Consider the following 14,914-nt stretch of genomic DNA (forward strand, 5'->3'; position numbering starts at 1 on the left):
ACTACAAAGGCCCACGCAAGACATTGGGGGCTGTACAAGACATTCACCTAGGAAAATTCAGGAAGGGTAGTTTTTATGGGAAACCAGGGAGGTCCAGTTAGCACTGGGGCAGGGGTGGGGGTTGTGGTTAGAGTAGCAGGAGCCCAGGCTACAGGGGTCAGGCCCACCTGGGTTCAGAGACTGCAGTGGTTGATACTTGCTAGCTCTGTGACCTTAGATATGTCCTTAAGCAAGTGACATGTCAGTTTCCTCATCTGCAAAATGGGGAGAATGATAACTAGATCCCACCTCACAGAACTACCAAGACTAAGGTAAAAACTGTCCAAGAAAGAAGAGGACCCAGACTCAGCAATGACAAGGAACTGGTTCAAAGTCATGTGGTCAGAATTCCCTAGGACAGTGACCCACATCCACACTGGAAATCCTCCTCCAAAGCCTGGGCTGGGCCCATTGCACCAGGAAAGCACTGCAGGGTTCGACTCAGGGCTGCACCCAAGTCTCCCACCCCGAAGGGAACCTGACAAGCAAGCTGGTATTTGATACCCTTTTTCAAAAACCAGTCCTCAGTTCCCTGAAAACAAACTGCTACGGGAAGGACAGGGATGAATCCTGACACACCACCACGAGCCGCAGACCTCTGAACATGGCTTGAGTGTCAGGCTTTGTAGGAGATGCTCTGATGCTCCATCTCAGTTAGTCGTCTTGACCTCAGAGGGAGGAGCCATGAAAAACCCCTTCTACGCAAGGAGGCTGGGGCCAGAGGGCAAACGGCCTGCCCACGGCCCGGCTGGGAAAGGGGCCACCAGCACTTGTGTGAATTAGGACTGGTCCCTTGACCACTATGTGATGCTCACTGCCCCCAACTGGGGTGGGGTTGGGGACATGGGAGCTCTCCACTCTCTGAAATGGTCTGCACTTCCCCTTGGCTGGCAAACCGCAGGTATGTGCAAAGCACCTGAGAGCAGGAGGGGCTGCAGAGGCGGCAAGAGGACCAAAATGCAGACGGACCAGCCCAGGGAAGCCCGGTGGTGCCGGAAACCACCCAGGGACCAACCACCTCCATGTCAGTCCAAACTTTCCATTCCTTTCCCTAGGTCAGGAATACATGCACGGCAAAATGCCTGTGGCAGGGCTGCAGCCCAGTCCCGGCCTCCAGTCGCAACGGGAAGAGGGAGCCTCTGGGGCATGGGTGAGAATGGAAAGAGAAGAGAGAGGGCACATGAGAGAGAAACAGATGCAGAATATCTGAGTGCATCCAAACATCCAGGAGGACAAACTCCAAGAACTGCGGTCCTTTGCTACAAATCCCTGTAATATGTTTTCCCAAGGAGTACACACTACTTTTCATAAACTGTAAAAACAATAAATGTGATTTATTATTTATACAGCCCACAGAAATAATCACTGACTTGCCCCAACAATATCAGAAACAGATGTTCATCACAGCACTATTTATAAGAGTGACAAACCAGAATCACAGCCAACAGCCACCAAGAGAATTCAGTACCTTCGCTTATAGAGAGAATATTACACAGCCATTAAGAAAACAAGCCTGAGAAGAACATTTAACAAGAGGGAGAACATCAACAATATGTTCAGTGTGTTTGTGGGGAGCAAACACAAACACAAGACAATTTTGTTTAAAATATATGGACACGTTCCATTTCTACACAGAGAGAAAAAACTCAAAGGACATCCAGGAAGGGTGATGCTGGTTCTCTCTGGGCCATGGGTAAATACATTTTGCTCCTTCCAGCCACAAAGGAGGCTCTTCTGGACCTTTTGGAAGGACATTTTCAAACCACTTCTGGAGGGTCAGAGAATCACACAGGATAGAGATGTGGCTCTGGCAAGTGGCCCGGGTCCCACGGCAGCTCCGTGCTATGTGAGGCAGCAAACGGGTCCAGAACGGCCTGGCTGGAAGGTCCCTGGGATGTGTCAGGGACAGACTGGCCCCATCACACCACAGGGTGCTGTGTCTTCTCCCTATCGGGGGGTCCTTGTCCCCATCTGACAAATGACAGCACAGAGGCCTCAGACAGCAAAATAAGGAGGCTGAGGCACAGAGCTGGCTGGGGACACCCTTGTCCTTAATGAAGTGGGAGCTGGGAATGGGCGGCCAGGAACACTCACTCAGCACACAATCTGATCAAACCCTGGGCTTAGGGGAGGGCTGGTTTCCACATCTACCCAGTTCAGTAAATATGTGCCCCTACCCCACAGTGTGAATCCTCCTCGGCCAGCCAGGCTCCCCCTTCCCCACTCAGGCCACACTCCGAGGCCATTAGCTCAGTCCCAAAGGCATCCTTTCTCATCCAGGCTTTTGATGCTCCTGTCAAAACCCTGTAAATAACGTATTTCCACTTGGCAGGGCCTGTAGCAAAAATATTGCCCAGGCTGGGAGAAGGGAGTAAGCCAAGAGCTGCTTCCAAGCCAGGAAACCCACACCCTGCCTGCCCAGGGGCCCCACCCACTAGGACAGGAGAGACTCGAAGCCAAATTTCTGCCCCATTAGACAAAAGGATGGGCTTTTCTCTCTGTGCTACTTGTCTCTCTGTACCACTACATTCCCTGCTCTGACTTCTAGACTCAAGGTCACCTCCTTGCTCAAGGCGGACGCCGAGACTTCAGGCATTGGGTTTCCGTTCCAGGTCATAGAAAAGTGGTCAGGGAGCAGGGCACCCCCACCTCACACCTGGGTCTGTTCTCATTAGGTGGCCTCCCTAGAAGTCCCGCATTCCACAGCTGCCTGCATCGCCCTGGACAGAATCGAGGGTTCTAACGCTCAGCGGCCAGCAGGCTGGGAAGTGTGGTCTTCTTGCTGGGCACGCTGTCACCTCACATGAACTTGGAGAAGAGAACGGGGCATGGGTGTTGGGCTGCAGCTAGCTGTGCCCGCACACTCGGGCTCTGGACTTAGAACTGGACAAGTGATCCCCCAGAGAGCCACTGACAAAAAGGCAGTGATACTGGAAGCAGCCCATAGGGTTGCTGTGAGATGGAGACGAGGCAGCTAAGGAACAGCTGGCACGTAGCCCATCCTCAGCTGTTTGCTGTTATTTACCAGTACCATCGCCATCACCCTTAGGGGTCCACGGAAATTAATATGCGTCTGAATGAGGTGCTATGCAGGTGAAGGGCTGGCTGGATGGATGAGCCAAAATGAGGATTTTTCTTGTTTGATTTGTTATCACGAGGAAAGAAAAAGTAAAGTCAGAATTGTCTGCAGTGTAAGTTACGTCTTTCCGCTTTGCTCAGAGCAGAGCTGACAGGGATGGTTTCCCTGCTGTGGTCCCATGAGGTCCAAGCTCAGGGGCTCCCCTCCTGCACATGGCAGCCCAAGGCCTCTCCCAGGCGCTGGGATGTGGGCAGCCTGGTTTGCAGTGGCCTCTGGGATGGGAGCAGAGTCTGCCCTGCCTGGGTGCCTTTGGGGACACAGGTTGATTTACTTCCTCTCTTTCTGGATCTCCCTGGGTCTAGCCATAAGGGGCTGAAGGCATCACCTCTGAGAGGTGCTGACCTCCGACCCTGGCCACCTAAGCCCCTCTCCCCAACCCGGTGTGCTAACTCACCATTGGCTGGGGAGGGGGTCCCAGGAAGTCCATGCACAGCTGAGATTTCACAGCTTTTCCAAATGTTTGTGGACCCAGAGCTATAACTTAGTTCACCTACAGCCATCCTGACCTTGAGAACTCCCCCGGGAACCCCAGCACGCCCCCCTCAACTTACTCCCAAGTTCTCTGATGTCCTGTATGAGTGGCAGGCAGGGGCAGCCCTTTCGGGGAACCTGTCAGTCTGGTTGCCTTGTCCCCCTTCCCCGCAGGCCAGTTTTCCAGCACAACTCTTCATCTGAGTCTCTTTCTGAATTTTCTGTAATGGCCTCAGAGCATACCCTATAAGGAGATCCCAGCTCACGCTGTGTCCCAGGAACTTGGCGTGGAGCAGGGCTCACTCATCACTTCCACAGAAGCCACTTGGAAGATGCTCAGCGGTCTGATGGGAATGGCGGGGTGGGGGTCTCTTATCAGGTGTGCTGGGGGAACATTTAGGGCTCCTCAAGTTCTCAAGAGAAGGTGACCAGCCTGGGAGCCTGAGCAGTGATCACCTCGTAAGATTGTTTCGGAGACCTGAAATGCCCATGTAACGATTCCATAGTGCTGGGATTCTGTGAACCAGCCCCGGCAGCAGCACTGGTAGTCTGTGCCTTGATCACATTCCCATTTGCCAGACGAGAGCACTGAGGTTCAGGCAGGTGGGTGTCTTTGCCCTATGCCGCCCAGAATGATTCCAGTGCTGTGCAGAAGCAAAGCCAGTGCCTTTTCTGCTCCTCCCTGCCTCCCCCTGGACTGAGAACCCAGTGACTGGCCCTGGTTCCAGCTCCTCCCCTTTGTAGCTGTGCAACCCTATGCAAGTGGCAGAATCTCTCGGAGGCTCGTGGACCAGGTAGTGACAAGACTGATGAAGGAGAGGACGCAAGGGCAGGTGAGAAGGCCTTCCCGAAGGGGAGCTATGAGTAGTCTGAGGCCAGGCTGTGGGGTGGTCTCTCAGCAGCCCACTGGTTTTCCTGCTCCGGAGATCACTTGTAGGGTCACAGAGAGAAATAAACATTAAGATTTTATTTAAGCCACTGTTGTTTCTAAATTGCCACTGGCAGCTGCATGCAAATCCTGACGGCTCCAGAGTGAAGCCACAGGCGGACAGGGTGCTGGAGAATAGGAGCTGGCCAGGCAGAGGGGGCTGGCGGGTGGGGTCCAGGAGAGCTCCCCTCTGCCCCCACCAAAAGCACAATGCCCCTGAGCCAGAGACTCATGGAGGATGTACTCAGGCCACCATACGTCTGCTTCTCCTATAATTCTCCCTTTTGTCCAGGTCAAGACAGAAATTCCCCATTTGTGACACTGACAAGGTTCAACATTTTAGGAAGGAAGGTTCAAAACTCTCCATGGTTTTTACTCCCCCTCCTGGGGACTTAGGGTGCTTCTCTTCCGTGGTAGCTAATCTCATTTCCCTGCCCACTTTGGCTACCAGGAAGCTCAGAGCTATCCGGATGCGCCCTCACAGCAGCAGGCCTGACAGTTAACATTAATCCTCTGTTTCTCAGCCCTGATTTCCTTCTCTCTTATTAGCCTTTCCTTCAGAAATGTAAATGTAAAGAAGGCTCAAAGGCAGGAACATTCCTAGACTATGAAATTAATGAAACGTAACTCAGGTTTTTCTTCCTAGGAATGGTTAAAATGGCAAATTAATAAGGTAGCATTTCATAAGTATAAGGAAAATACTCCAGTTTACATATACTTTCTTACTTTTCACACTGGTGCTACATGACACAGCAATCTGTTGCTGAAAAAGAAATGCCAAGACCTCTCACCTGCCCCCTGCCTTCACACACCGTCAAGCACAGGTTAGGAACCGTTCAGTGTACAAACATGTCATTACTCTATCTCTTCCATTCAAAGGCACACTAAATATTCCCATCTCAATTTCAAAAGTATCAAAAGATTTTTAAATAGGTATTAGAAAACCAAAAGGGGTGGGAGAGTATGTTAGTATAGGCATAGAAAAAAGCTGGAAATGTTAGCAGTGGTTATTTCTGGAGAACACAATGACAGGGAATTTTTCTCTGGATTCTTATGGTGATTAAATTAGTTAACATACGTAAATGTTTAGAGAAGTTCCCAGAACACAGTGAGGCTGTGTTCACATCTACTTGGATCAACTCCCCCACACCGTTATAATGAACACCCCTAGCAGGACACCAATATGAACAATTCCTCGGTGCCCAATCAACTCAAACATGTCCCGGGTCTCTAACAGCCACCCAAGGCCCAGAGGTTGGCAGGAAGACAGTGTCACCTGTCTCTCACCTCCCAGAGGCCAGGAACTGCCACAATGCAGACGGTGGACCCAGGAGACGGGGTCCATCACCTGGCAGCACCCTAACCCAACTTCTGGGTGGGTCATTCACAGGCAGGAATGAGGAACAGTCCTTACCTTGCAGAGACATGTAGTAACACATTTACGGATGAACAGACAGAACGGTGAGACTGGCCTCAGACTGTCCAGTGGGGAACAAGGTCTCCAGGAAGTGACACTGGCCACGTGTCCACGCACACCAAGATGAGTGACGGGTACACAGGATGTATTATACTCTGCTTCCAGGAGGAGGGTATAGTTCAGTGGTAGAGTGCATGCTTAGCATGCACAAGATCTTGGGTTCAATCCCCAGTACCTCCATTATAAATAAATAAGTGAGCAAACCTAATTACCTTCCCCCCAAAATAAAATGATAAGAACCACTTTCCACTCCGCTAATCTGTGAGTTTCCCATAATAGAAAGTTCTCAGCTCAGTACCTCACTCACTCACCCAGCAAACACAGAGCGCGCACAGGGCTGGGTGCTGCACTCCCTGGAGATGGGAGAGTTCTGGCCCAGGAGTACATGTCCATAGGCAGTGCCAGGGAGGGGGAGGGTGTCTGCTGGGGAAGCAGGGAAGCTGTCACCAGAAGGTGACATCTGAACAGGTCTAACAGACAAATAAAAACATGAGAGCAGGGAGGGGCTGGAGAGGGAGATGCCAGCTTCTTTGTCACCGAGAGATTCAAGGAAGCTTCATAGTCCGCGAAACTGGGCAGCAGACGATGCCCACCCCTCTCCTGCTTTCCCAGTGCCAGCTGTGCACCCTGGGCCTTCTCATCAATTTGCCACCTCATTCAGAGTCTCAGCCCCAGGAGGTGCCCCCTCCCCAACTCAAGTGGGCACCAACCGTTCGCACTGGAGCTTCTGCAACTGTAAAGTGCACCCTGCTCACCTGGGGATGTGGACCCAGCAGCACTGGGCTGGACTCTAACCAGTTTCCAGGCGATGGCGATGGCTGGCTGACCACACTTTGAGTAGCAATGTTCTAGACAACTTCACGGCAGAAGAATCTCAAAACAGGTGGCTACTTTTGGAATCTTTGCTTCTGGCTCTTTCAGTTGCCCTTTTTATGCCTTTTTATTTCTCCACATTCCTCCTTTCCTCTCTTTGCTTTTGTGTGAAGTGCCTACTTGCTGTACCCCACTGAGGCCACCAAAAATTGGAGGGCCAACCAATGATGGAGGGGGCCAGGAGATGAAGCCCTGAATCAGTGGAATGGAGCGGAGGGGCCTGGCTCCGGCAGAACACACCCAGGCACCCTGGTGCCCAGCTTCCCTGGCCGACTGCTTTCTGTATTAAGGACTTATTCACACTGACTCAGCAAGTCAAAGGCCAGGAACCCCAGGACAAACCCAGAGGCTTGCAGCCCTCTGACGCCACGCGGGACTGCACTGACGCCCGAGATGGTTTCTATTTGTAACAGCAAGCCTGAAAAGCTCAAGAACAAAAATAAACCTGACAGAACTGAAACCACTCAGCAGATGTCGCCAGCCCTTGCATCGTCTTGTGAGCATTTTCCCACGCTGTTCTCCAAAATGTGATCGTTTCTTAAAGGTTACTTAAAACATTTGAAACGGTCAGACCCCAACATGTAACGCTTCCCCAGCCCCATGTATCGTTATTATTGAAAAAAAAAACTTTGAGGATCACGCTTACACATGTGTCTAACTCCATTCATTAAATGTATGTTAAGTAAATGAAAATAAAAATAATTTTTAATGGTTTGAAAAAATACAAAATAGCTGCACTTCAAATTCTGAAAAATAAAATCTATCTTTTGAAAAGGAACCAAGCTAAAATCCACACTAGTTAGACATCCAAAAGAGTTACTTCAGTGGGGGGGACAAAAAGATGACATTCTTCACACAAGACAACATACTTCTCTAAGCAGCAGTTTCACCTATACTGTATCCCCCGCCACACACACAAAAGGCACACCATTCATAACAAAGGATGAGAGAAAACAAACCCACAATCCCTGAGCTTCTATAAGGCGGCTCAGGTCCCGTGTGGTAAGAGCAATCCCATTTCAGAGATGAGGAAAGTGAGATCACACAGAGTCTGAAAACAGACTAATGGAAACTTCAAACCCAGCCCTCTGGGTTCCACGGGGAGCTCAAGCACGGCCAAGAACAGTCTATACCCCAACAATGGGCCCAAACGACCACATGGAAACACTCTGTGCAGAGCCCACTTCCCAACCCCACATCCACCCCCCCGGAGGGCGGGGTCAGCGTCGCACTCAGGTGTCCTTAAGAAAGCCTCTGCCCGCAAGGAAGTGGCCAGATGCCTGCCAGGGGTTCTTCTGGCTGCAAGGATGCCAGGGCCCCAGGAAACACCAAGGCAACCAATATTCCCCAAGCCCCTTATACTGGGCTCCAGAGCACCCAGCACAGGGAGCAGATGGAAGGAAGAATGCTCACAGGTGTCTGACCATACCTGGGCCCCAACTACCTGGAAATAAAATCCAGGAGGCACCAAGGTGGGCCAGCTGGGTCACCCTGGAGAGGGTGTGGGTGGCAGAGGGAACCCAGCTGGGCATTAATCATTTGACATCTTTAACTGTGTACTTTTTAAAAACAATCTCTGAATCATGTGAAAATATTACCTAAAGAACATACATTTTTTAAAACTGGAGAATTCAGCATCTATAATCCTTGGAGAGAAGGACACGACTTACTCAGCCACGTGACTCTCCTTTCGGCTCTAAATGAGGAAGCCAGTCCAGCTACGGAACGTTCGCTCCTGCATTCAGCACACCTGTCCGAGCCGGCACTCCCTCCCCAGCGGCTCCTCCTGCTGCACCTGCAGTCTGAGAATTGACCCCTCACTCTCCCTCCCAACACCACCCCCCACTCAGGCATCACTGTCTCCCCTGCCATCCACTGCTGCCTTCATTCCAGCCAGACCCCAGTGCCCCCGTGAGGCCATGGCCCCAGCCTCCAACTGGAAGACTCAGCTCTTCACCCTCCATCCAGCTTTGTCGAGTCACCCACCACGTACCCTCCTGGTGGGCTCTTCCCCATCTAACTGGGGCACACACCTCTCCCACAGAGAAGCACTTTGATGCCCCATGCCCAGCGCCCTGTGAACAGCTCACCCGGCCCTCTTGTGGTCTGGCCCTGCTGCCCTCTCCAGACTGGCTACTTGCCGACTCCCTCACGGCCAAGGCCTCAGTGCTTCCAAATCACTCCACTGGCAGTCAGCAGACCCCTTTTCCCAGCCTCCAGGCCCTTGTACACACTGTGCTCCCTGTCTGAAATGACAATCAAATACCTCACCTCCCCACCCATCCCTATGTCTGGTTTATTCTGTATCAAGAGCCATCAACTTCCCTACAAGGCCTTCCCCACCCACTGCCCACCCTCCCTTCACTTGCCCACTGCCCCCAGGTCCTCACAAGCCCCCACTGCAGCACGGACAAGCCCTCCCACCCTCCAGGCTTGCCCATGGGCTTGGGACCGCTGTCACCATGCCCCTTCAACTCCAGCGCTCAGCGAGGGGCACGTGGCCTGCTCTCGGCGTCTGTCTCTCTCTCTTAGCCTTTCCTTTTCTGCTTGATCATCCACTACCCAGCCTCCTGCCCTGAATGGTTTGTGCAGAAAGGGGGCAAACGTATCCACAAAGAACTCCAATGTCTCAAGCAGGCAACAGCTCTGGAGAAGCTCCCAGGCAAGGCCTGCAGCCCGCCCGTCACTCTCTTGCAAGCTGGGGAAACGTATTAACTCACTCGCCCACTTGAGAAACAGCGGCTGCTCCAGAGACTGGTTTTCGTAATGTCTGAATTCTCAAGGAATTTGGAAGGAGGACAATGAATCTAGAATCAGCGACTGTACTTCTCACACTTACAGCTTGCTCATTTGCATTTTAAAATAAGCCTCCAACCCCTCTTGTGCTAACAGTCATCTCCTCCCCCCTACGCTTTGAAAATAACTGGTGAAAGAGAACCCACGGACCATGGCGGGGCAGGGGGTGGGCTGCAAAACACATCTCCCTGAGGATGCCGAGGCTGCAGACAGGCAGGGCAACAGGCACGTTGTTCTCTCTTCTTCCACTAAATTCAGGGCTGCCCTAGAAAGGGGCGATGGGGTCCAGGGACAGAGAACTCAAAGGCTTCTCTCCCAAGCCCTCCGCACAGATCAGGTCAGAGTGGAAAATGTTCCTAGGCGAAGGCGTCCTGCCCGGCCCTCAGCAGAGCCCCAGGCCACAGATGACCCAAGCGTCCAAGGGATGTTTTCTTCCCACAAAGGTTCACTGGGTGGAGGGGCAGTGATGGCTGGGCTGGGCTCAGCACTCAGTTTAGCACCTAGTTGTTCTGGGAGCAGAAGGGCCCAGGGAGTGGGTCCAGCCCTGGCTGGGGATGTGGGCTTGAATCTACCTCTCAGCCAGGCTCTCTCAGGTGGACAAGGCTCATCACTGCTAGCCAGGCTCACCCTGCCCTCCTCCAGGAAGCCCTCCTGACTTACCAGACTGGGTAAGGACCCTCCTAATTGCCTGTGCCCATAAGCCCCACCCACGCTGGCCTCTGGCTGCTGACTGCAGACTTCTGATAGCCGAAGGGATCTGGCCTTGGCCTCTGTGAGTCCCCAGCACCTGCAGCCCAGTACCTAGCAGGCACCCAGGAAACGTCTGCTGAACACTGCTGCAAGGACAGCCCAGTCTTCCCAATCTGCACCTGCTGGCTACGAGGGGTACTCACCTCATCGGCTCAGCAAGGCCAACTGTTAACACCTGAAATGGAGGAGTCAAGGGGGCCTGTGTGTCCAGCACCCTCATTACAACAGCACAGAGGAGAAAACTGAGGCACACTGGTACCTGCGACCACTACCGTCATGCCAGGTAGGCCCTCAGGACACAGAGTGGAAGGCATCTTGTCCCACTCTCCCCTTGTGCTCCCACCTAAGCCCCTTCACTGATCACAGAGCGGGACTTCCACTCCTCCAGCCCTGCCGGATTTGGGTTCACCTGGGGCTTCTCATGGTTACCCACGCAGGTAACGGCAGGTGTTCCTTATTAGCCAGCATCACTTGGCCTAACAGACCCAGTTAGAGGGGGTCAGCTGGCCTACAGACAAGCCCACTGCCAAGGCCTTCTGGGTCTCAGCAGAGGCACAGGTCCAGCCCCAGCAGGGCCTCTGGATGGCCTGAGAGCCCAGCTGCTGCCCCTTCCCCAAGGTGGTACCCACCCAGAGCCTCATTCTGAGGAGTAAATGGGGTAATGCTCTGAAGCAGTGGCCTTCAAACCAACCCCCCCAAAATGAATGTTTAAAACTAGGTATCTATTTGCACATTCCCAAGTTGACATCTAAAATTTCTCAACGTAAGTTTAAGTAAGTTTAAATGCTTGTAGAGGACGTAATTTCCAACATGTTGTAAATATTAACATTTCAAAATAAGACTGTTACTATTTCTCTTTTAAATGGATCCAGTGGAATCTAAATACCACAGCAATTTGAGATGCAACGTCATTCATCTTAAAATTACGGAATCAGATTCTTCTTAAACATTTATTTAGAAAGCTAGCAACGCTCTTTCTGCCTCCTCAAACTCCCAATTTCCAATCCACGTCCCTCAGACATGTTTCTACCACTAGGGTATTTTATGTTTGAAGGCCTTTCGTTGATTAGTCTATCCTACCATGAGACAAAAAAAAATATGTATATAAATGTTTTAATTTTTCAATTTCATTTGACCATAAAGCTGTTAGTGTCAAAATCTTTCTTCTGGACTGCATTCCTATTATAATTACTACTAGTACATAATTGATCGATACAACAGAAATATATCACGAAAGTATATAAGTAATAATCATAAAAATTAAACCTTATTAGAAACACATCTCAGAAGAAATATATGGTAATTTTTAGAAGTACTTCATGTATCCACTGATGACTATTACCTATTGCTATAATAAAGCAGAGTTTATTATCAATTCTATCTCCATTTTTCAATTTTTATAGGGCTGAAAGCACCTATTCAAATAAATAAAAAGACAGAATGCAAAGAGATTTGCCATAGCAAATTCTCTGAATTCCTTTAGAATTATATGGCAAGATCACAGTAATTTATTACTAAAACTCATTTTTAATGTTTGAGCAGCAGACAACTCACTCAAGCCCTCTTTCAGTTTTATTGCAAGCAAAGATCTGAAACTACCTCACCTGCCCAGGATCACGCAGCCACACGGCACCCAGGAAGGCTGCATGCCCCAGGGGCGCCCAGCAGGTTCACATCTGCCTGTGGGTGATGAGTATGGGGTTCTCCTGTAGACGACCAGCATCCTGTGTGCCAACTACAGTACCCAAATTAACTCAGTCCTCACTAGATCCCAGGGGACAGGCACCACTATTATCCCCATTTTACAGACAGGAAGCCTGAGGCACCTAGCGGTTAAGTAGCTGGCCCAAGGTCACACGGCCAGAAACATGAACCCATGTGGTCTTGCCCCCCCAATACATGCACTACTGCCTCTGCAGAGACGGGAGGAGGGCCAGCGTGAGTTTCCAAGCTCCTTCCCAAGCAGGTCGGCACATAAGGAAGCTGAGGAGCTGCAAGATTTACTTTCTTAAACGTGCTTCCCCTCAGCCTTGGAGAGGTGACACACAAATACTTCCTTCAAGTAAACGGCATCACTGCCTGGTATACAGCAGTACCCGATAAATGCTAACACTCAGGAGTGTTACTACTGCCATTAAGTAGCAGGAAGAACAACTCCCATGACCAGGACAAACACTGCAGGTCTCACTACCATTTAACAGTCTTGGTTCCTGACCCTAGGCCCCAACATCCTTTTTTAAAACAGCAGCCAAAGTAAATGGAAGAGTTTAGTAAATGGAAGAGTCTATTAACATGCAGAGGAGACCCAGGTATCAGAAGAGCCATGGGCTTTAGAGACAAACCAACTGCACTCAAACCCAGCTGAGCTCCCCAAGGGAAATCACAGCATTCTGAGCCTCAGTTTCCTAATCCCTAAAATGGACATGAAAACACCACTCACATCACCAGGTGGCTGCACAAAATGGGGCAATGCCCTTCAGCGCATTTGAGACAGGAAACCCTGGGTGGTGGCTGGCAGCAGGCTTATTCTCATCCTCTTTAATCACTGACACCTAGGGACTGGCAAGCGCCCCAGCTCCAGCATCCATTGGCCCACCAGCCTGGGATCGTGGTGCACAGAGGCTCGGCTGACTTTGAAAAACCAGCCAAGTGGCTTGGTTTCCAATTTTTGCAAAGAGCCTTTTCTCTACATCTTGAAATTTCAAGTTCTCCAAACATTCGGGGATGCCAGGAGGAGGTGAACAGAGAGGCGTCGCAGTGGGTTTTATTTTTAGATGCTGATGTGGAAAGCATCCAGCTTGCCTTCACTCTGGCCCTAGCCACCACTTCCTCCCCCAAGCCATCGCCAAACTGAACAGCAGACACATCAAGAAGATTTCATAACTCTTCTTCTGCCTGGTACGTTCTAAAACAATGGCTCCAGTTTCCCGTTCCACCACAGACTAAGCAGATTAAAGGCTTGAGTCCTCCCGGGAACCCACGTAAAGTGAACACACTGACCCCTGGGTTGTCCCTCACATCCTGAAGCTCCCCTCCTCTCTCATGGTAGGGGTGGCTTCCCACTGTGTTACAGTCTGGGATCTCGTGTGAACAGAAATCAGGTATTGGTGGAAGGGCATTATTTCTTCCTCCTTTAAAAGCAGTGTTTGTTGGTGAGCATGTGAATTCATCTCCTCTAAAAATGCCTCCCAACAGAAATTTCCTCGTGGACCCTGATGAGAGGATTAGCTAACCTCAGGGAAGCACCCGGCCCTCACATGTGACCTGCAACTCTAGCTCCAACTATGGGTCTGGGCCTTGGTGGTGGGGACAGTGGCATCTACAAAGGATCTGGGGGCTTCCAAGGTAACCATCAAAAGGACTAAGGAACAAAACTAAGCTGAAGCAGCCTGGAGCAGGAAAGGTGTGAGACACCTAGCTCCAGAGTGACACACATACAACGGTACCTCCTCTGCCCACTGCTGGACCCCAGCATGCATTATCAGTCAATCCCTGTCCTCAGCCACTCACAGATTTAGAATCTTCCAGGCACCCACTACAGATCAATCAGAATTGGCCCCGAAAGCACACTTCTTAGCCCTTCTTGAATTCTGACTTCCCCCTCTTGATGGCTGGAGGAACTGAGGTCCACAAAAAAGCTCAGTGCAGATCTTGCCACTCTGCAGAGCCTACGTGAGGTAGGATGAAAAAATCCACGGCCGCTGAGAGGCTTCCAAAAACTACCTCCTCTCCCAAAACAAACCTCAGCCTCCAAGGAACAAGTTCAACCACAGGCTCTGATGAGGGAGGTCAGAAGGAAGACTTCAGCAGTCCTCCACCATGGCAGCCAAACAGATGCCCAGCCTCGCCCTAGGAACCGCCCCCACCCTGGTCCCAGGAGCAGAGGCTTGAGACCACCGCCTGCTGAACCTGCCAGGTGTGGGGAGCCTCTCCTGCGGTGCTGAGGAGGGGCCTCCCGGCCGGGGGGGAGGAGACTGGGCCGGAGTTAACAAGGAGGGCTCTGAGAGCTTCTCAGAATATCTCCCACAGATATTCTAGCATGGGGCCAGGCTCCCCACCAGCCCTGATCTAGCCCCCACCTGAGTGAGCCTCTGCGGTTACAGCTGGAAGAGGCCTGCCAGGCCAGGAGAAGGGCCACCAGCTGAGCTGCATGGACATACAGATTCATCCTGGACAGGGAGAGCAAGGAAGGCAGTGAACACAACCAGGCCACTCTCGGGTCTTACAAGTACCCGTTAGGTACCAGGCATAACCTCTGGTGCAGATGTCACAGCCTGCCCCTCACAAAGGGTCTGAGCGTATCTTCATGTCTACACGGAAATGCCCCGCTTCCCATCCCTCATGAGCCGTAACAGCCAGGACTCGTGGAGCTGACCAGAGGGCTCCCCTTTGAGACCCGTCCCCCACCCTCCACTCTCAGAGCAAACCGTGTGGCATTACT

The 14,914-nt window shown here is 51.4% G+C and overlaps 1 protein-coding gene across 1 annotated transcript in view; it reads right to left on the reverse strand.

The window, feature by feature from the left end:
- ITPK1 (inositol-tetrakisphosphate 1-kinase) overlaps positions 1-14,914 on the reverse strand; it is a 151,239-nt gene that overhangs the window by 102,859 nt on the left and 33,466 nt on the right. The window lies entirely within an intron of this gene.

The sequence above is a fragment of the Vicugna pacos genome, chromosome 6 (assembly GCF_048564905.1).
Source record: "Vicugna pacos chromosome 6, VicPac4, whole genome shotgun sequence".
Lineage (NCBI taxonomy): Eukaryota > Metazoa > Chordata > Mammalia > Artiodactyla > Camelidae > Vicugna > Vicugna pacos.